This window comes from Mus caroli, chromosome 5 (genome assembly GCF_900094665.2).
Source record: "Mus caroli chromosome 5, CAROLI_EIJ_v1.1, whole genome shotgun sequence".
NCBI lineage: Eukaryota > Metazoa > Chordata > Mammalia > Rodentia > Muridae > Mus > Mus caroli.
The window spans coordinates 105,517,371-105,538,506 of NC_034574.1; the positions used below are offsets into that span (position 1 = coordinate 105,517,371).

The 21,136-nt window shown below is 48.4% G+C and overlaps 1 long non-coding RNA gene across 1 annotated transcript in view; it reads right to left on the reverse strand.

Moving 5' to 3' along the window:
* Positions 1–6,157, reverse strand: part of LOC110293831 — a 6,994-nt gene extending 837 nt beyond the window's left edge. The window contains exons 1-2 of the long non-coding RNA XR_002377863.1: positions 6,071–6,157; positions 267–413 (exon numbers count right to left, since the gene is read on the reverse strand). This is a non-coding gene — a long non-coding RNA (uncharacterized LOC110293831). The remainder of the gene's footprint in view (positions 1–266; positions 414–6,070) is intronic.
* Positions 6,158–21,136: the final 14,979 nt, after the last annotated feature.

Here is a 21,136-nt window from a genome sequence, read left to right on the forward strand (position 1 = left end):
TGGAAGTGTAAGCTGAATAAACCCTTTCCTCCCCAACTTGCTTCTTGGTCATGATGTTTGTGCAGGAATAGAAACCCTGACTAAGACACCCTTCAAACATACTTTAGTACTTGTGGGACCCTGAACCCCAAGGTTCTCCAGTGGGGCAGGATTGGAGCCTTGTTCAGTGTCCAGCACAGTCTAACACAGTTGGAGATGAGGTTTAGGATCCTCCTGGGACACCAAATTGTTCAGATGTCACAGCCCCTGCCCATCCTTTGACTCACCTCTAGGTACTGTGAGCCTCGTGGAACCAGCACTGATTTCCTGTTGTTTGTCAGGCGCTGACGGGAGATGCCAGTTTGTGATCGAGGTGTGCTGCTGACTGCAGCCATAGCTGGTTGAATATGGGGGTGTAGAACTCAGGATATGGACTATGTAGAGAACCAACAAACATTGGTTGAACCAAATTAGAAAACAAAATAAAAGCAAAGAGAAGTTCTGGGAGATGATTGAGGGCATCTGGGTGTACCTTATCCTTCCAGAATAAATGTCAGGATGGAAACAAATCTCGGACAGTCCTTTTCCCATGCCTGGCTCCCAGCCAAGGTCACCTTCTCGTGCTCTGGGAACTTAATATGCATTCTGGCCTCTGAGACACTGGGCTAGAGGCTCTCTTCCCAAGCTAGAGCCCACAGATGAATGCCCAGGACCTCATTTGGAACTACATTTACCCAGAGTCTATGGGTCCCAACTACAGTGTACCAAGGTCCCCATTTTTACAGACATGGCATACTTAATAGCCACCGAGAGCTCAGTCTATGACTGTACTTGCCAACAACTTAGTTGAGCCATCTGCCCACTTTATGGACAGAGGAGGAAGATTCCTGTACTTGCTGGTTTGTGTCCACTTGACACAAGCTAGAATCATCAGAGAGGCAGAGCTTCAGTTGAGAAAATGCCTCCATGAGATCCAGCTGTAAGGCATTTTCTTAATTAGTGATTGATGTGGGAGGGCTCAGCCCATTGTGGGTGGAGCCATCCCTGGGCTTGTGGTCCTGGATTCTATAGGAAAACAAACTGAGAAAGGCAGGGGAAGCAAGCCAGTAAGCAGCACTCCTCCATGACCTATGCCTCAGCTCCTGCCTTTGGTTCCTGTCCTGACTTTGTCTCTAATGGGGAACTGTAAGCTGAATGAACCCTTTCCTCCCCAACCTTCTTTTTGGTCATGGTGTTTCATATTGCAGCAACAGAAACCCTGACTAAGACATGAAGTCATTGGTGGACAAATCCAGAGCTTGCATCCAGTGAGTGGAGTTTTATGTTTTTCTTTTTAAAATGGTGTGTGTATGTGTGTGTGCGTGCACATGTATGTGTATGCACATGTGTGTGCATGTGTGTGTACATGCCTTTACTTAGTGTGAGGGTGTGTGCACAAGAATACAGTGCAGTCAGAGGTCAATAGAGGGCACCGAATCCCCTAGAGCTAGAGTTACGGTGGTTGTGAGTCATCTGATGTAGGTTGCTGGAATTGAACTTGGTTCATATTCTTACTTGCTGATCCCCACATCACCAAGGAGTAGTTCTTAATACAAAGCTAAGACACGAACACAAAGTACAAGCAGGTGTAGGTTGGGGGTCAGGGGAAGCAGTAGATGCTGGTGGCACTGGCTGTGTCTACTTGAGTGGGCACTCTGCTCCATGAGAGAGCCACATAGCTATTCTGTGGGTTGCTTCTGCTTTCCGTGTTCCTTCATTTTGGCCACCTGTGGCCTCTCAACTGTGAGGGGCCAGTCTTGGGCTGCGTAAGGAAGGGTGAGTCCCATGTCCAATCTCTAGACCCAGAAGTCCTGGTAGGTCTGGTTTAGAAGCAGTACACTCAGAACAAGACAGGAACCAAACCTGTGGACTTGACCATGAAGACCAGTTGCTGTGATCAGCCTGACCAGGTAAGGCTGCAGTAGCTGAAGGACTTCAGGACTTAGTGGCTTCATGCAGAAGGGCTTTGGTGGCCACTCACTGGAGCCTTTAAAGTTTTGGTGCTCCCCAAAGTTGTATCCCTTTGGCTACCCAAGGACCTAGGTCACCTGCACGCTGTGGCTGTGTGACAATCCTGGTCATATTTCATTTCCTTTCATACTAGGAGTCGAGGGACAGACTGACAGAATGGCCGTACACGTAAAGGGCTTATCAGATTGACTTACATGGTACAGCTCTGTAACCCAACAACTGCCTGTGTGTTGGGCTCTCTGGGAAGTGGTACCCAGGGCCTGGAGGTCTCAGAGCCCTAGCCTGGTGTCAGCAGGCTGGGAGCTTTCTGGAGGGTTGTTGGTCTTCAGTCCACATCAGAGGCTGAAGAGGTTGGGTTCTGATGGTGGAGACAGCCAGAAGGGAAGAACAAGCACAAAGTGAGTTTTCCCTGGTCCTGGGGGAGGTTCCTCCTCAGTTAATCCTAGGAAACATCTTCACAGAAGCCCTTCCCCTCAGGCTCCGCCCCGCCAAGGCCAGATCCAATCACATTGGTTTTCTCCGGATCCAATCACATTGACAAACAAGCTACACACTCACAGCGGCCCTGTGGGGTGCCATGCTTTGCTCTTCTGGTCAGAAGCTTGTTACATGACTTCATTCTCACCACAAAGGAGGATGGGAAACTCACCAGAGCACAGGGGCACAGGCTGGATAGGAACAGTCCCCAGAAAAAAAGATCAGGACTGCGGTGTGGTGGAAATGCTGCAAGCTACTGCCCACTGAGATGACCAGCAACTCGAGGCATGCTGTCACCATCTCTCAAGGCACAGGGCAGGATATTTGATGATGAGCCTAACCCCATCCCAAGTGCAATTCCAATCTTCCCGCACACTCAGAACCTGAAGGTCACGTCTGTTTTGCAAATGTGGGCAGCGATCAGAGAACCTAAGCTACAAGCCAATGTGTGTGGCCCAAGGCGGGGGCTTCCGGGATCCCAAATCCTGGTGTTCCCATGATACTGTGGAGTTCTTCAGAGCCACAGCAGCCACCACAGTAGGGGTCCGTTTTTCCAGGTGAAGTTAAAGATGTAGGGTCGGTGACAGCGATGAAGATGATAGCACTTCTCAAGCAGGAGGGAGTGGGAGGCACACATTACAGGTTGAGTACCCTCCATCTCCAAAGCCAGACTCTGAAGTGCTCCAAGATCCAAAACTCTGTTGAACACCAACAGTCAGGCCCAAGTGGAAAAATTCCACATCTGACCTCGATGGGTCACAGTCGAAATGCTAGAACGCACCGCAGCGAGAATATTTGCTAGAGCGATTGTGGTCGTCTGCGTGAGGAAAAGCGTACATGAAAAAGGAGCAAGTGTTAGATTTAGTCTTGGGTTCAAAGTAATGTATTATGAGTATGTGAATATCCTAATTCCTGAGGCACCGTGTCCCAAGCCTTTCAGGCACTGGGCTTACATATGTTCCATGTGAACCCTTTGCTGAAGGAAAGGTTTCTGCTGGGCCTCTGCCACAGCTATGGGAGACGAGGTTCTGTTACACTAAATCAAAACTATTATTATTATTGTTGTTGTTGTTACTGTGTGTACAGGAATATGTTCATGTGTGTGGGTACCTATTATTTTGTGTTATTATTACTATTATTAGTGTGTGTGGGTATGTGTGTATGTGTAGGAATATGTTCATGTGTGTGGGCTCACTAATTATTAGTGTGTTATTACTATTATTATTATTACTAGTGTGTTATTATTGTATGTGTGTATGCAGGAATATGTTCATGTGTGTGGGTACCTATTATTATTAGTGCATGTTACTACTACTATTATGATTACTGTGTTGTTATTATTATTACCGTATGTGGGGGGGGGCATGAAAACGTTCGTGTGTGGGTATCTATTATTAGTAGTGTTATTATTATCATTTGTGTGTGTGTGTGTCTGTCTGTCTGTCTGTGTGTGCTCAGGAATATGTTCATGTGTGTGGGTACCTATGGAGGCTAAGGAGAGCTGAAGGTGTTGTGCCTGGGCACTGTTCACTCTTTTTTTTTTTTTTTTTTTTTGGTTTTCCGAGACAGGTTTTCTCTGTGTAGCTCTGGCTGTCCTGGAACTCACTCTGTAGACCAGGCTGGCCTACTCAGAAATCTCAGAAATCTGCCTGCCTTTGCCTCCCAAGTGCTGGGATTAAAGGCGTGCACCACCACTGCCTGGCCACTGTTCACTCTTATTTTGAAACAAGGTCTCTCACGAGTCTGGAACTTGCCAACTAGGCTAGGCTTGATCCATCTCTCCAGCCCCAAATAAAACTCTTCAGCCACAGAGATAGTGAACCACAGTGAGGCCAGGCCCATGAGGCTCTTGGGATTCACAGTGACACCACCATGCCGTGGTGTACTGCCAATCACTGGTGGAGCATCCTGTTTCCCTTTGAACCAACCACTTCTCCTTACGCACTTCTTTGACAGTTTCAAAGCATTTCAAAACAGTTATCCAGAGGGAGGCTGGCACAGTCTGGCCCTCGCAGGGTCCAGGAAAGTACGACCGGCCCTGTTGCCTGTGACAATATACCTTCCCACCTCGCTGTCCCTGACAGGGGACAGCTGCTAATGAGTTCCATTGGCTAGGGCTTGTTTTAATTGAACTAGACATATCTAACTTTACTGTGGCCTTCTGATTAACAGAGGAACAGAATCAATAAGCATACCGAAAAATTTGGGCGTGTTATACGGCTAATTCAAATTTTATGTTATAATCGTGCTTTAATGTGGCTTCTAATTAGGATAATTAAGCTGCCTGTGACTGTGCTCACTGGGACAGAAGCTGCTGCTCTGCCAGGATGACTTGCTGAAGGCTTTTTATCAGATTTCAGATGCTGTTTTTGTTATTTGGTTGGGATGTTTCAAGGGTGGGAGCCGTAGAGTGTGGATGAAAGTTCCAGAACTCTGGGTCTTCCCAGAGAAGCCTCGGGTCTTATGTCAGAGCTGACCAAGAGGGCCTCTCTGTGCCCCTGAGCCCCTGGCAGATGTTTAGTGAGCACCACATGCTAGGTGCTGTGATGGGAACTGGGAGCAGGAGTTAGCCAGTGGATATGGGAAACTTGTCTATGGGAAACTCCAGGCATGGTGAGGAACAAGTGTCCAAGTCAGAGGAGGCACATGGTGGGAGCTGGGTGTCTCTGGCCAAGGTGACAGCATTGGTCTATGTTGGAGATGAAAGGAGGCAGATGTTTTGGATTCCGCAGAGGGACCCAGTGGCCTGGAACTGAGCCTGACAGAGCTCTGACCGTGGAGGTCACAGAAGATATTCACGATGCTCAACACCTCCAGGCTAGTCTTCAAGTTGCTGTAACTCATCTCTCCCTCTCCCTCCTTCCCTTCCTCTTCCTCCCTCCTTTCCCTCCCTTCCATTCTCCCTTCTCCCCTCCATCCTTCCCCTCCCTCCTTTCCCTCCTCCCCTTCTTCCTTCCCTTCACTCCCTTCTTCCCTTCCTCCTCTTCCTCCATCATTCCCTCCTCCCCTTCCTCCCTCCCTCCCCTCTCTCCTTCCTTTCCCTCCCTTCTCCCCACTTTCCAAATACAAACTGGTGAACTACGTGCTCACTGTACAGATCACAAGTATCTCACCATGGACTCTGCCCTGGTGTTTCTGTCACTGACATTTTCAAAACACATCCTGGTACTCATGTCCCTGGGTACTCATGTCCCTGGGTACTCGTGCCCCTTGGAGCTCTGTCTGCCCGTGGAGTATGACCACTCCCACAGGGCCTTATGATCTTGGCATACAGTGTTGCAGCTCCCTGGCTCTGTGTGTTAACATTCAGTCACAAACTCATTCCACAGTCAACCTCTCATGGGGTCCTGGGCAGGCGACCTTTAAGCAAGGACTGGGATGCAGGGGTGAAATGGAGAAGTGAGCCTGAGAAGAGAGAGCAGCCATAGAGCATTCCCCTTATAGTGTCTGGGGCCCCACACTCCTGAGCTACACAAGCAGAACCCTGAAATACAGTAGCCTCAAGATCATCCCCAGTAGACGAGAGATCGGGGCATCTTCATGTGTAGTTCCGGCTCCTCTCAGTTCCTAATCCCTAACTGCTGGGCGTCATGAGCTAACTTACCAGACATCTGGAGAACCCTCAGACATCAGGGCTTCAGGTGTGGACAGCCAGATGTCACCCACGGAGGACACAGGGCAGGTGTGAGCTGCAGTGTTCACCTACACAGCTGCCTTCCATGTGTCTGTGCACACAGCACCTGAAGCCCTCCTTGTGGCCTGCACCTTCCCAGGGAGTGGTCACTTTCACCTCTGTGACCTCACCTTGCCCTCTATCACTCACCTGTAACCCTGCATTTTGTGTCAGCTCATCACACTCATGTTGGGCTGTGTGACATGAAGGCGTGAAGGTTTCAAGCCCATTGTCAGTTTCTTGCAAAAGCAGGCTGGCTCTCCAGGGACAGGAAGCAAGCTGGACAGATTGCATCTCCTACACTGGAGACTAAGACAGGGCCATGCAGCTCCTGAGGGTGACCACAGGGCAGGCTGCCCATGGCTGCCCTGGCTTTTACCTAAGGTTGTGGGGAGTTTATGCAGCAGCTACACAGGCAGCCAGCGGGGGGTCGGGGGGTCAGGGGGTAGGGGCACTGGTACCAGCTATGTCCTTCCTTCCTGGAGGGAATGTACTGGGAGGCATATCGATCCTGTAGATCCTGGGGTTAGCCCTGACGGTGAGCTGGTGATTTTTATTGGGATGCTCGCTGAAGCAGAGGAGCTCTTGGGCACACATGGCTGTAGCTTACTCTCTTTTATGGGTGGGGAAACTGAGGCTCAAAGAAGAGTCCCAAGTGGGAGACCAGGATCCAAGACCTCTGCTTGGGAAGAACAGCCTCTCTGTGTTGGAATAGGTAAGATGTCCAAAGAGATCCCAGGACTCGGGCACTGCAGGGCGCTGCTGCTATCGATGGCTATGAATAGGTAATAAACTCTGTGACCCAAGTTCACCCAGTAATTACAGGTGAGGTTCAAAGTGTAAATAGAATCCTCATTAATAAGAAGCAAAGTTCTCTGCTTCACAAATGACCAGAAGAGGCATCGGCTAGAACATCGTTTTAGAGTTTTATTTATTTATTCATTTAAATTTCAGGAAAATAAACATGTCAAAGTCTTTATAAATAGATAGAGGAAGAGAAATCAAAGACAGACCTGCTTCTCCAAATATATATGTGTACATGAGCATCGTTTTACACACACACACACACAGAGGAATGTGTATGTACAACTGTCATGGTGTTCATGAACACACAGTAATATATATGCACAGCTATCACAGTATGCATAAGCACACACATGCACAAACACAGAATAATGTATATATATCCAGCTGTCATGGTGTGCATGAGCATTGTTTTACACACACGCACACAGAAGAGTAATGTATATGCACAGCTATCATAGTATGCATGAGCACACACTTGTACACACACAGAGTTTTATATATATATATATATATATATATATATATACACACATATATATATACACACACATATATATATATATATAACTGGGCGTGTTATACAGCTAATTCAAATTTTATGTATATGTTTATATACATATGTACAAATTTTATGTATATGTTTATGTATATTTATATATATGTATGTATGTCATGGTGTTCATGAGCACTCTCACACAGACACACACAAACATATGTGCATAGCTGTCACAGTGTGCATGAGCTTTCACACACACACACACACACACACGAGTCTATCTTCTGCTGTGCACACAGAGTAGGAGAGTGTGTGTGGACCCGGGACCCATCCTTGCATGGTCATCTGTAGTAGTGAGAACCAAAGAACAGAAGGTGAGGCTAGACACGCCACGCTGATCAGATACAGGCACGTTACAAGCTCTGCCTGTCATTGCAGAGGTGTGAAAATCTGAAGCTCCACAGAGGGGGTGGAGGGGGGCTTAAAAAGAGCAAGAGAGAATGAGAAACGAGTTCTATGTAATCATGTGTTTTTCTTTTGCATACTACTCCCCCCCCCCCAGCACACACAAATATGAAGAAAATACATCGAAAAGGCTGGAAGTGCTACTGAGTGTCTCGGGTTTTACTGCTGTGAACAGACAACACGATGAAGGCAATTCTTATAAAGACAACATTTCATTAGGGCTGGCTTACAGGTTCAGAGGTTCAGTCCAGTATCATCAAGGTGGGAGCATGGCAGCATCCAGGCAGGCATGGCGCAGGAGGACCTGAGAGTTCTACATCTTTATCTGCTAGCAGAAGACTGGCTTCTAGGCAGTTAGGGTGTAGAGGGTCTTAAGGCCATGCCCACAGTGACACACCTACTCCAACAGGGCCACATCTACTCCAACAAAGCCACACCTATTCTAACAGGGCCATACCTTTTCCAACAAAGCTGTACCTATTCTAACAGGGCCATACCTTTTCCAACAAAGCCGTACCTCCTCCAACACGACCACACCTCTTAATAGTGCCACTCCCTGGGTCAAGCATATACAAACCATGACAGTGAGCAAGGGACTTGTCTTCAGATTCTGAAAGCCATCTCTCTTCCCTGACCCCCATCTTCTCCCTCCTCTTCCTCTTTCTCTTGGGAATTGACCTAGGGTCTCACCCTACCACAGAACTGTCTGGAGGTTTCTTTAGCTGGGATTTCCTGGAGACAGGGCAGACTTGGGCAACCACCATCAGTGCTGACAGGAGGGAGCCCTGAACATCTGCAGCACAGAGTGGGAATATGACTGCACTGCACACAGTCCCGCAGCTCCTGCACCCACTTCTACCAAGCCCCTTGGAAATCCCAGTTAGAATTTACTTTCTGTCTCAAGGCCACGGCTTGGTGCGGTCTCCAGACTGCCTACACCCGATGAGCGGGACCTTGGGACCCTTTCTGAAACCCAGTTTGTATTCTAAGGGTAACAGATACTTCTTGACAGCAGCCTGCCCACCTCGTGTGTGCGCGTGCCTATGTGTGTGTGTATATTTGCACATGTGCACAAGTATGTGTGTGTGTGTGTGCATGTGTGTGAGCATGTGCCTGTGTGCCTGTATGAATGAGCATGTGTGTATAGGTGTGTGTGCGTGTGTTTGTGAGCATGTGTTTGCATGTGTGTGTGTATGTGTGCGTGCATACATATGTATGTGTGTGCATGTGCATATGTGTGTACATGTGCATATGCGTGTGCATGTGCATATGCGTGTGCATGTGTGTGCATGTGTGTGCATGTGTGTGCATACATGTGTTTGTGTGTGCATGTGCATGTGCATGTGTATGTCTTGTAGTTTTAGCGTTTTAGCGCCATCTAGTAGAAGATTGTCCCCTCACCATTGATCTGCCTTGGTGATTTCCTTGCAGATCAGTGATGTTGCAGGTCACTGAAGACTCTTACTAATCCTCACTCTGTTTTATTCCAGTGATGCATGCTGTTGAGGCCACAGCACTCACAGGGTCCCAAGTGGTTCCATCTAGAATACAAAAACATGCTTGACCCTCCCCTCTTTCCTGTAAATTATACAAATCTCAATAGCAAAGAGTGATGAGGTCTCTGCTGGGGACAGAGGACCCAGGGCTTGATGGTTGAGCCCCAGAGAGTGTTTCTAACTAGCATGTTGGTGTCAACAGCCCCACGCTTCCTTTGTGTCTGTGGCCGTGTGCACATCCACAGCTTCTCTACTCTGATTTGGTGGTCAGGAGTTTTATTCCTCTTGCTGATTTTCCCCCAAAACCAGGTTTATTTCTATTGGTTCTGTTTCATTTTGTGTGTGTGTGTGTGTGTCGTCATCTTCTTGTTCTTCCTCTTCTTGTTCTTTTTCCTCATCTTCTTTCTCTTTTTTTCTTCTTCTTCGTCCTTTTTCCTCTTCTTTCTCTTCTTCTTCTTGTTCTTCTTCCTCTTCTTTCTCCTCTTCCTATCCTCCATCCCTCCCTCTTCCTTTCTTTTCTTTCTTTCTCTCCCTTCCTTCCTCCCTTCCTTCCTTATCTCCTTTCTCCAACTGACCTTGGCTTTAATTTGATCCCCAATGCCTCTGGCTGTAAACGTGCAAACCAGGCTCACGGCCTGAGTAGCTCCTTCCTCTCTAAGGCAGCAGGACCCCAGAAACCTCCAAGGTCTTCCAGTGCAACCTCAGTTTCCAAACAGAAATGTCCTCCATGTCGGCTCCTGCTTTTTTTCTTTTTTTTAAATCTCACTGCACTGTGTTTAGAGATCATGCTTTGCAGTAGTAAATCGTTTTCTATTTACTGAGACTCATTCGATGGCCCAGAAAATGATCACTATCGGTAAAATATTCTGAGCGTGCTTGAGAAATGAGCATTCTGCTGGTGTTGGGCCTGCCATTCCATAAATGTCAATTAGGCCCATTTGGCTGATTGTGTTTTTCAGCTCTCAATACGCATATTGATTTCTTGTCTGCTGGTCTATTAATGATCGGGCCGGGGGGACTGGAATCCTGGGCTGGGGTTGTGGGCTTGTCTGTGTTTGATTTAGTCCTATGGGTTGTTGGCTCACACGTTGTGAAGTTTTGTGATAGATATATACATATTTACAATTCTAACGTCTTCTCGATGAATTTAGCCCGTTATCACCGTGGAAAGACCCTCATTACTCCAGGGAGTGTTCTCCAGTCTGAAGAGAACATAGTTAAGATGCCGGGCATTCCTCCAAACCCACAGGGATGAATTTATTGAAAGCATGTAGATTGGTGAAGGGGGTAGGTACATTTTGGATGAGGTTGGTGATGCTGGCAATGATGGTGATGATTGTGATGATGGTGATGATGGTGGTGATGGTGATGATGGTGGTGATGGTGGTGATGGTGATTGTTGTTGTGTTTTATAAAAAGATAAGGGGAGAAGAAATAGTGTCCAGTCAGGTGTGGGGGAAGAGGGGGCCTCTGGGGGCCCATGTTGAAGCATACACTTCCTTCTGAAGGACCAGACACACGATGGGATAGTATAGAACAGAGTTTATTCAGGGAATGGGGAGGGGAGTTGAGAGTATAGTGGGCAGAGAGAGAGAGAGAGAGAGAGAGAGAGAGAGAGAGAGAGAGAGAGAGAGGAGAGAGTAAGTAGAGGAGTAGAGGCCAGCCATGAGCACATGGAGATGGTGGGGGAAGGGAATAGGGAAAGATGGGGGGGCAAGGAAACAGAGCAGGAGCAAGAAAGAGAGGAGGGGGCTCGCACCCCCTTTTATAGTCAGGCACACCTGGCTGTTGCCAGGTAACTGTGGGGCGGAGCCTAGACAAAATGCTAACATTCGTGATGCGGGACATAACTGACACCGGTGAACTGTCCCTGTTTTCCTTGAACTGCTAAGCCTGTGCCAGCTGCTGACATAGAAACGCAGACACCAGACTGCTGAATCTGGAATGTCCCATGTGTCTTGTGTTTGAACACCGGGTCTCCAGAGAATGGTGCTGTTTGAGGAGACTGCAGCACCTTTGGGACAACCAGATTACAGACGTGGACTCCCAGAACCAAATTTGAAGGTTGTAGTAACCTGTGCTCTGGGATATTTGCTGGTGCCCGAGATGTGAGTACTGCCTTTCATTCTTCCGTTGCTGTAGCTGGAGAACCCCAACCACAAACTCTGGGCATGAGCACCAGCACCCTCTTATTGAAGCCTTTCTCTGGCTTGAAAAAAGGAAGGATTTCCCCTGTCCAGTGTCCACTAACTCCACCCCCACATTCTTCATTCCCAGCAGTCTGAGGTGAGGGCTCCTGCTTTGTCAAGCCCACTGACTGACAGCTACTGTTAGACCTGCAGAAAGGTCTTCAATGGGACATTTCCATTCATTTCAGATGTGGGGCTGAGACATGGAGGTGAGGGGCTACAGAGGCTAAACTGGAGTTCACAGAACCTGAGCAAGCCTGTTGAACTGCGGAGCTCGCCTGCTGAGCTGTGTAGCTACACCATTTTCTCCCCAGAATTAAGCTCAGGCCAAGGCCATGACATACTGGATCTCAGATTCATTCCCTTTCTCTCCACATCCTGGTGGGGAATGACCAGGCCTCCAGAGTTCTTGAGAAATTAGCCACTGCACAGCCCTGCCTCTATAGAAGTTGCATAGAGGACAGCACATGGCTTCTCGGGGTGGGGGGAGGGGCAGGGGAGAGTCAGAGCCCTGCATGCTTATTCCTGGATTGGTATTCAGACCTGTGTCCCTGGCTTCTACTTAATGCAACCCTAGTATATTGCAAGTTAGGCTTGTCTGTGTCTGTGGCTAAGCTATTGTTGCACCGAATCCCCTCTGTGGATTGTTGAAGGAAAAAAAAGGGAAGAAAACCCCATAATTGTGTATTCCTGTTCATCAATGGCCACATTCTCTGAGAACAACCTGACCCAACCCTTGAAGCCACCCCCTCCCTCAAAGTCCCCTGCGGTGTGTGTGGGGTGGTTAGAGAGTGGAGGCTCTGCTTTCCAAAGAGCCACCTGCCTGCGATCCCAGGCTGGGCTCTTGATCAGGTTCTTTCCAGTCTTTGGGGAACATGAGAAGAATAATGTTGAGAGCGTCCTCAGGAAGGCACATTTATTCATTGTAAAGAGCGTTCCCAGATCCCGCCATCCTAATTCCCAGCTGCCTTTATGCCCTTCAAGAAGCCGCTGCTCAGAAATTTATAAAATGTCCTATCTGGCAAAACAGAAACCAGAACATGCTCAGTGTGTCAGTCAGCCTGTCTGTCAGCCTGTCTGTCAGCCTGTCTGTCTGCCTGTCTCTGTCTCTGTCTGTCAGTCTGCTTGTCAGTCTGTCTCTCCATCCATCCACCGGTCACTCAGTCTGTCAGTATGTCTGTCTCCCTGCCTGCTTGTCAGTCTGTCTGCCTGTCTGTCCATCCATTGGTCAGTCTGTCTGCCTGCCGGTCAATCTGTCTATCAATCTGTCAGTCAGCCTGGCTGGCTGGTTGCCTGCCTGTCTGTTTGTCTCTCTGTTTGCTTGCCTGCTTGCCTTCCTGTCTGTCAATCAATCTTGTCTGTCTCCCTACCTGTCTTTCAGTTAGTCTGACTGGCTGGCTGCCACTCTGGCTGTCAATCAATTAGCAATTTCTCTCTCTCCTCATTCCTCCCTCCCTCTCTCTCACTTTTACATATACCCATACTTGTACATACATACATCACACATGTATATGTCATATATACATACATCACAGTATCACACTACAGATCCTACATATATCATACACACATGTATACATTTTAAACTAACAATGATGTTGAGGTAGCCATGAGTCATTGACCCAGAATCAAGGACATGTGGAAGAGGGAGTATCACGCTCTCAAATGCCACAGGATCTGCTCTCTGGTTAGTGCCACTCTCTGCTGATTTGGTGCCATTTCGTCCTGGGTAACATTGATAATGGTAAGAGCTGCAGCAATGGAGATACACCCATGGGATATGTATGCCAAACACGCTCAACTCCTCCCCTGCCAACTGCATTTGACCTCCGCAATCCCATGGGAGCTATGACTATTGCCACGGATTGTGCCCAGGGCTGAGGGCAAAAAGGCAACTCGTTTGCTGCCGATAACCGTCTGGGCTTCGGGACGAGATGAGAGAAGCAGTGATGAAAGCCTGGGCTGTGGTACCACAACACTGTCACGTTGGCCTCACTTGTGAGCCTCTGAGCTTCTTCATCAGGAAAATGAGATCAAAAGTAGCTGGTGAGGTGGCTCTGTGGTTAAGAACACAAACACACACACACACACACACACACACACACACACGATGTGACCTGAATCCAATTCCCAGCACTCATGTGGTGGCCCACAACTTTTTAACTCCAGTTCCAGGGGATCCAACACCCTCTTGTGACCTCCAAGGGCACCAGGCACACAGATATACATGTAGACAAAAACACCCATACGTAATTCCCCTTTTAACTTGGAAAAAATAAACCCTAGTTGGCAGAGTTTTCCTAGAGTCACACAGGGGATCATGGGTTCGAGGCCAGCCTGAGTGACTTGGCAAGAGTCAAGCAAGCAAGCAAACAAACAGAGTTTGGGCTGTGGGTGGGGGATAAGGTAACCTGGAAAACTGTGTTGTCTGGCTCAGCCACAGTGTCTGCCTGACAGGCACAAAGTTTTATTTTATTTTACAGGCAAAGCCTCTAGCTTTCTCACAGAGAGGAAGTCAGCTGAGGAGTCTGAAGGGTCTGGATTGAATCCTGGTTGCTGCTTTCTTGGCTGTGAAACCCTAGAGAGGCTGTTCTCTTTCTCCCTGTGTGTCTACTTACAGTTACTGTTGACTGTATGTGTATGTACATGTATGTGTGAGTATGTGAGTGTATTGTGAGTACATGTATGCATGTGTGCCTATGTGAATGTGTACTGTGTGAGTGTGAACAGTGCTCTAGTTCCCTCCTTGCTGACACTCCCCTCTGACTGCCATGTCTAAATTTTGTGTCTCTGGTTCACCCCTCCTGAACAGGCTGTTCACAGCCATGTGTGACTCAGATACCCCGCCCTAGGCCTGGTAGAACTATTTCCCTCTAGTCCTGAGGTACCAGCCAAGTCGCTGTGCCAACCTCAACCAAGGGAGGCCTGACCGGCTGCAGAGGAGCCTTCATGAACACAGAGTCCAACTCCATTTCCTTTAGCACAGGGATCTCTGCCCGCCTGGGCCAGGTGCCAGGCCCAGAGTGCAGCTGGCAAGAGAGCTGCCATGGCTGCACCTGCTCCTTGTGCCCACAGTGTGCAGCCATGCATGGAGGCTTCTGCTGCCAGAGCCTGGCGCGGTCCACTCTGAAGCCCATTGTGTGAATGGGCAGATTGAACCTTGGGTTGATAAGACCACCTACGAATGTTGCCAGCATCTGAGGCTGGACTCTTGGGTCTCTTTTATATCTTCCCTTTGATGCCCCAGGCTTTCCCTTGCTTTTAGCAACTAATATATCATTAGGCCAAACTAAAGTATCACTAGGCACAACTACAGTATCACTAGGCACAACTAAAATGTGAGCTTGGGAGATGGTTCAATCATAAGGTTCTTGGGCAAGCATGAGGACCCAAGTTCAACCCCCCAGAACTACTGTAAAAAAAGATGGGTGTGGCAGAGTGCACTAATAACTTCAGAGCTGGGTAGGTGAAGACAGGAGGATCCCTGGGGGCTCCCTGGCCAGCCAGTCTAGCCTAATTGGGGGGCTCCAGACCAGTAAGAATCCATGTCTCAACAAAATAAGGTGGATCTGGGTTGCTGTGCTCTCCTTTAATCCCAGCACCCAGAAAGCAGAGATGACAGGATCTCTGTGGGGTTGAGGCCAGTCTGGGATACAAAGTAAGACTTGTATCACTCACCAAACACCCAAACAAAAAACACTATATGGCACCTGGGGAGTAGATTAGATGGTACCTGAGGTTGTATTCTGACCTCTCTCTCTCTCTCTCTCTCTCTCTCTCTCTCTCTCTCTCTCTCTCTCTCTCNCACACACACACACACACACACACACACACATACACACACGCACACACTCATACACTCACATATAGACACATATACATATAGACACACATGCACAATACACATGGATATATGCACATATACATACACATGCACTCACACATGCACACTTTCACACACACTCATATACATATTCACACTCACACAGTACACATTCACATATGCACACATGCATACATGTACTCACAATACACTCACATACTCACACATACATGTACATACACATACATATACATGCACATACATGTACACACACTCACATATACATACACACTCATACACACATATGCACAATACACATGCACACAATGCATTCACACATACACAAACATGTACTCACACATAATACACGCAGTCACATACATGTATGCTCACACATGCATTCACATATACATAAACATATACATACTCACACAGATATACACAGTCATACATACACATATATACATGTACATACATGCATTCACTTACACATATGAACACACATTTATAATATATTCACACACATGCACACTCATACACACATACACACATATACAAATACACATACATTGACATATACACAACACATGCACATACACAATACACACCTATACATACACATACATATACACACATTCACTTACACACACTCACACATACACACACATTCACAGTACACTCACACACATACACACGCAGAAACAAGGAGAGACCTCAACTACATACAGCTCTAAGAGCCACCTGCTTCATCTAGAGCACTAAGTGTGTGGGACCAGGAGGTTGGGGTTTCAGACTGCAACATGGGACTGCGTTGGTGGTGTCCCTGTCTCCCCTTTGGGATCTGCCAATGGAAGAATGCCAAAACCACTCTTCTAGCAGCCCCAGCACTAGACTCAGCAGCCTCAGCCAATAGGCCAGTCATTCCTTTAAAATAAGCTTGACTTGACAGAGGATGCTCTTTCCCACCTGCAGATAGAGGTATTGATCTTGCTGAACCAATGTAGTGGGCTCATCTTGGGTTCTGCATGGCATGATCTTGGATCACTCAATGCCAGGGACACACTGAGAAGTGGGTCACCAGGCATCCTCACTGTGTGTGAGCATCACAGAGTGCGCATACACAAAGGAAGCCAGCTGTGAGGTCATGGGTGCCCAGGTCTTTTAGATCATGATAGCACAAGCAATCTGTGGTTGACTGAAATATCTCGGGAACACAGGGATGGAAGGACTTGGCTGCCTCAGGTGTCATATTCCTGTGCTCTCCCTTCACCCACTGTGGTATACATCCGTGCCCAAGGAGAGCATCTGGACTTGTGGCCTCTGCTGACTTCCTGGCAGGTCCCAGAATGTGGTCACCTGGCTGCTTTCTGAAGCACAGCGGCCACTTGGAGTGGTCCTGTTGGGGCTGAGCGGCCTTGCATTATATGAGCTACCTTGTAGGCTGTGCATTACAGTTCTCCGTGACCTCAGGGCTGGGCAGCTCCTGGGCTGCTGGGCCTTGCACAGCCTGGGAGCCATATGGGGTTTCAGCCTTACAAACGTGTCTGTGGCCTGGGAGGCACGGACCCTGGCAACCAACCAGCTAAAGACACCTGTCATCCTGTTAAAGGCTGGAGCTGGAGTCCTGCCAGGGCCCCTGCCGAGTCCACCTCTCTGCGCTCTGGCTTATGCTCTGCTTCTTGGTATTTGAAGCCAAAAATAAGGAGGTCCCCCCCCCCCCGCTTGCTGTTCAAACATTTGACATTTTCTGTTGAAGCACAAGGCTCTCAGTGCCATAAATTCTGTTGCAGACATGCGAAAGCATCGCAAAGAACTCAACGCCAATGCTTTGACTCTGGAGTCTTTGTCTTCTCCCTTCCCCATGGAGATCAGGTGACAGGCACCCTTCCTCTTGCAGGAAGACAGGCCATACAGGGCCCCGGAGGGCTGCATACAAACATGGTGACCACAGTCCAAGATGGTTATAATTCATGTGGATGGGAACACAGGCTAGGAATCTCATAGCTGCTGAGATCTCCTGTTTGGGGTCCACTTTTCAAGGGGTACTTTCTGTCTGTCTGTCTGTCTGTCTGTCGCCACAGTGCCCTCAACTGCCACCACCACACCATGAGACCTCTTCACAGTTTTCCAGGATCCTGGTGCCAATTCCACATTCATCCTCTTAAGCATCCATTTCTCTTTTGCTTACTGTCTTCTTCTTCCCTCTCTCCCTCCTCCCCATCCTCTCCCTCCCTCCTCCCCATCCTCCCCCTTTCTTTCCCCTCCTTCTCTCCTTCCCCCTTTTCCTCTATTTCTCCTCTCTTCCCTCCTACCTTTCCTCCCCTCTCCTTCTCTACCATCTCTCCCTTCTTTCTCTCTTCCTTTTAAAGCTTCAGGTACTTTACATGGTACTTGTGTTACTCTCATGGTATTTGTGTGTGCCACATGAACACACAGATCTGACGTGTCAAGATCCACGACTGGCTGGCCAGTGTCCTCTAGCCTGATCGCTTCTTTGTGTTAGTTCTCACAATACTCTATACAGCTATTGGGAATATTCAATGAGCGATTGGCCAACACATATGGCCTACTGTGTGCAGAGACCAGAATTGAGCCTTCTTATCCAGCTGTGCTGTTAATCCATTCACCATCATGTTGTCGCCCTCCCTGCTGCCCAGCGAGCATGTCAGTGTGCAGTGGTAGGAGTGTGGAAACATGTGTATAGTGGAACATGTGTGTGTGAGTGGGGTATGTGAGTGTGAGTGAAAAGTATATGTGAGTAGAGCATGTGTGTGTGTGAATGGAGCATATATTTGTGAGTGGAACATGTATGTATGTGAGAGTGGAACACGTGAGTAGAACGTGTATGTGAATGGAACGTGTGTGGACGAAACATGTATGTGTGTGAATGGAGGTTATTACACGTGCTGGCTCCTCAGGGGCTCCTGGGACTCACAGAGATCAGGCAGAGAATAGTGGCACCAGTTCCCATGGCTTCCTGTCTCCATGACAACTTGGCCAGCACCTGTATGCCTGCACTCCACTCCCAGGTGTGAAGCAAGACAGTCAGGTGGGTGGGAAGTTGATCAAAGAATGTGTACTTTTCTGTCTGTGCACATATATGTGCATACACATAAGTTTGTGTGTGTTTGTAGGTAAGTGTGCATGTGTGTGCTGGTGCATATGTCCATGTGTGTGGGTACATATGGATGTATATGTGCTGGTGCATAAGTGTATGCCATTGTGTGCTGGCATATGTGCATGTGCGTGTGTGTGTGTGTGTGTGCTGATGCATGTGAATGATGAGTGTGCATGTGTATATATTTGTGTGGAAACGAGAAGACAACCTTCAGTATTGCTCCCTAGGGAACATAACCATACCCACTTCTCACTTGGCCGACACTGCTGATGTGTTGAGCTGTTAGGCCCTTGGACCTCAGGGATTCTCCTGTGTTTCCCTCCCCAGATCTAGGATAATGAACATGCCTTATGTTGTAGATTTGGTTTGATGCCTGTGTTGTAGGTTCCCAGAGTGCTCAGGAATTCGCAGTCTGCATATAAGACACTGTGGGTCTCTGCCCCAGTTTGCTCTATTTGGTAGATGGAGTTGCTGGCGGCCAGCAGGGAGACAGGTGGGACTTGAGGTTCCGAGAGGAAGAAGGAAAACGGCCATGCTGGAAATTCAGAAAGATCAGGCCTGAGAAGTGCAGGACAGAGAGTCAGTAGGACAGAGAGACAGCCAACGTGTAAGAGTCGGGATTGTGTGGTGTGGAGGGCTGCAGCTGGGGCAGCCAGGAGGGAATACAGGATTTAGTAAGAAATAATTCAGGAGGGGCTGGTGAGATGGCTCAGTGGGTAAGAGCACCCGACTGCTCTTCCGAAGGTCTGGAGTTCAAATCCCAGCAACCACATGGTGGCTCACAACCATCCGTAACGAGATCTGGCTCCCTCTTCTGGAGTGTCTGAAGACAGCTACAGTGTACTTACATATAATAAATAAATAAATCTTTAAAAAAAAAAAAAAAAGAAAGAATTCAGGAATATCAGAGGGGAGAGTGTGCTAGACACGTGGAAGTTTGGGAGTGGCCAGCCATTGCACTGTTTGAAGCATATTAAATATCAGGCTGTGTGTATGTGTGTTTCATTCAAGAATCAAGAGCAATGGGGCAGATAGCAAGGAAGTCGCTGTCCCCTCCACCACCTAGAGTGGATTAAAATGCTACCTAACACCTCTATGCCAAATGTTCAAATGAGGGTTCTGGGAACCAGCTCAGGTCTTCGTTCTTGCAAGGCAGGCTCCTTTCTCACTGAGCCCCAGGCTGCACCTCAGCCTGTAACCTGCAGCATCTCCAAATCAACATGTTGGTGAATGTTTAGCCGAAAGCCCATCCTCTGTCCCCAGGTCCTGGAGAAGTGATGGCACAGTGGTAAATATGAGGGAGAGGCTGCTCCATGCACACATTCCATTCTAGTCATTCATTCATTGATTCATTAGGTTTTTGCTCTTGCCCTAATGTTTGTGATAGACACCGAGGCTACCATCACAAATGACACAGGCTGTTCATCCTTTCTTGGTAGGTGGTCCCTGAGCAACCACTATGTGCTGTGGCCCCTGAGCACCCACTGTGTGTTGTGGCCCCTGAGCGCCCACTGTGTGTTGTGGGTCCCTGAGCACCCACTGTGTGTTGTAGCCCCTGAGCACCTACTGTGTGTTGGACAGTCCAGCTCACCCTTCCCTTCTCCCATGCTGGCTCACACATGTCATACTGGTCTCCATCTGGGACAGTGTTTGAAGACAGACACAGACTCTGCTCTTGAGTATTTCACAAAACCATTTCTGTGGGGCAGCAGGAGTGAGTGAGGGAGGAGAGGGCTTTGGAGGCAGGGCTGTTTCCACTTGGAAGGTGCTGTCAGGACAGATACCCTCCATCACTCCCCTCGGCATCCTGGAGTTGACATCTGGCCGAGGGGGCCGTGCAGATTCTCAGTCAGGCTTGTTGGCAGCAGTCTGCCTCTAGAATGCTGCACATAACCAGCCAGGCAGTGGCTCCCTGGTGACAGCAGCTTTGTGGCCTCCACTCTTGCAGGGCTCCAGCTCTGGGCCACCTCTTGGGGATTCCACAGTTTACCCCTCTTGCTGCTGAACCATCTTGTGGTGAATCAAGGTGCTGTTCATTACAGAGAGAGGAGGGGGCAGGAAGGGGAGGGAAAGGAGAGAGGGAGGAGGGAAGGAGAGAAGGAGGGAGGGAGGGAGGAGGGAGGGAGAGACTGCAGCTTTCCATAAAATAGGCTTTAGCCTTTTAGCCAAGGGGGTGGGTTGTATTGAACAGTGTAGAGCTTAAGGGGAACCCACCAGAGATGACCCTCAGACACAGTTTACAGCGGATCCAAAGACTTTACTTATTCCCACTTGGGAATAAGAGGGAATCCATCTGGGACTTCACTCAGGGATTTGGGGACCCAAGTATAGCCCTGAGCCTTTAAACCATGGGACTTTTAAAGGCAAAAAATAAAACCCCACATCCTTGTGTCTCACTTGGCAGCTGCAGGGGGAGAGCTGCGTAAACAGGCAGTTTAACAGGAGCTAAGTTAGCTGGAGCATCTTGGCCCTGAGTCCTAGAATAGAATTGGGTAATTTTCCATGGGATTCTCCATCAAAGAGATCAAATTAAGCCTGAAATGGCCCCAGCCAGAATACAAGATGAGCACAAACCTAACCCTGTGGCAGAGTTCCTGCTATTT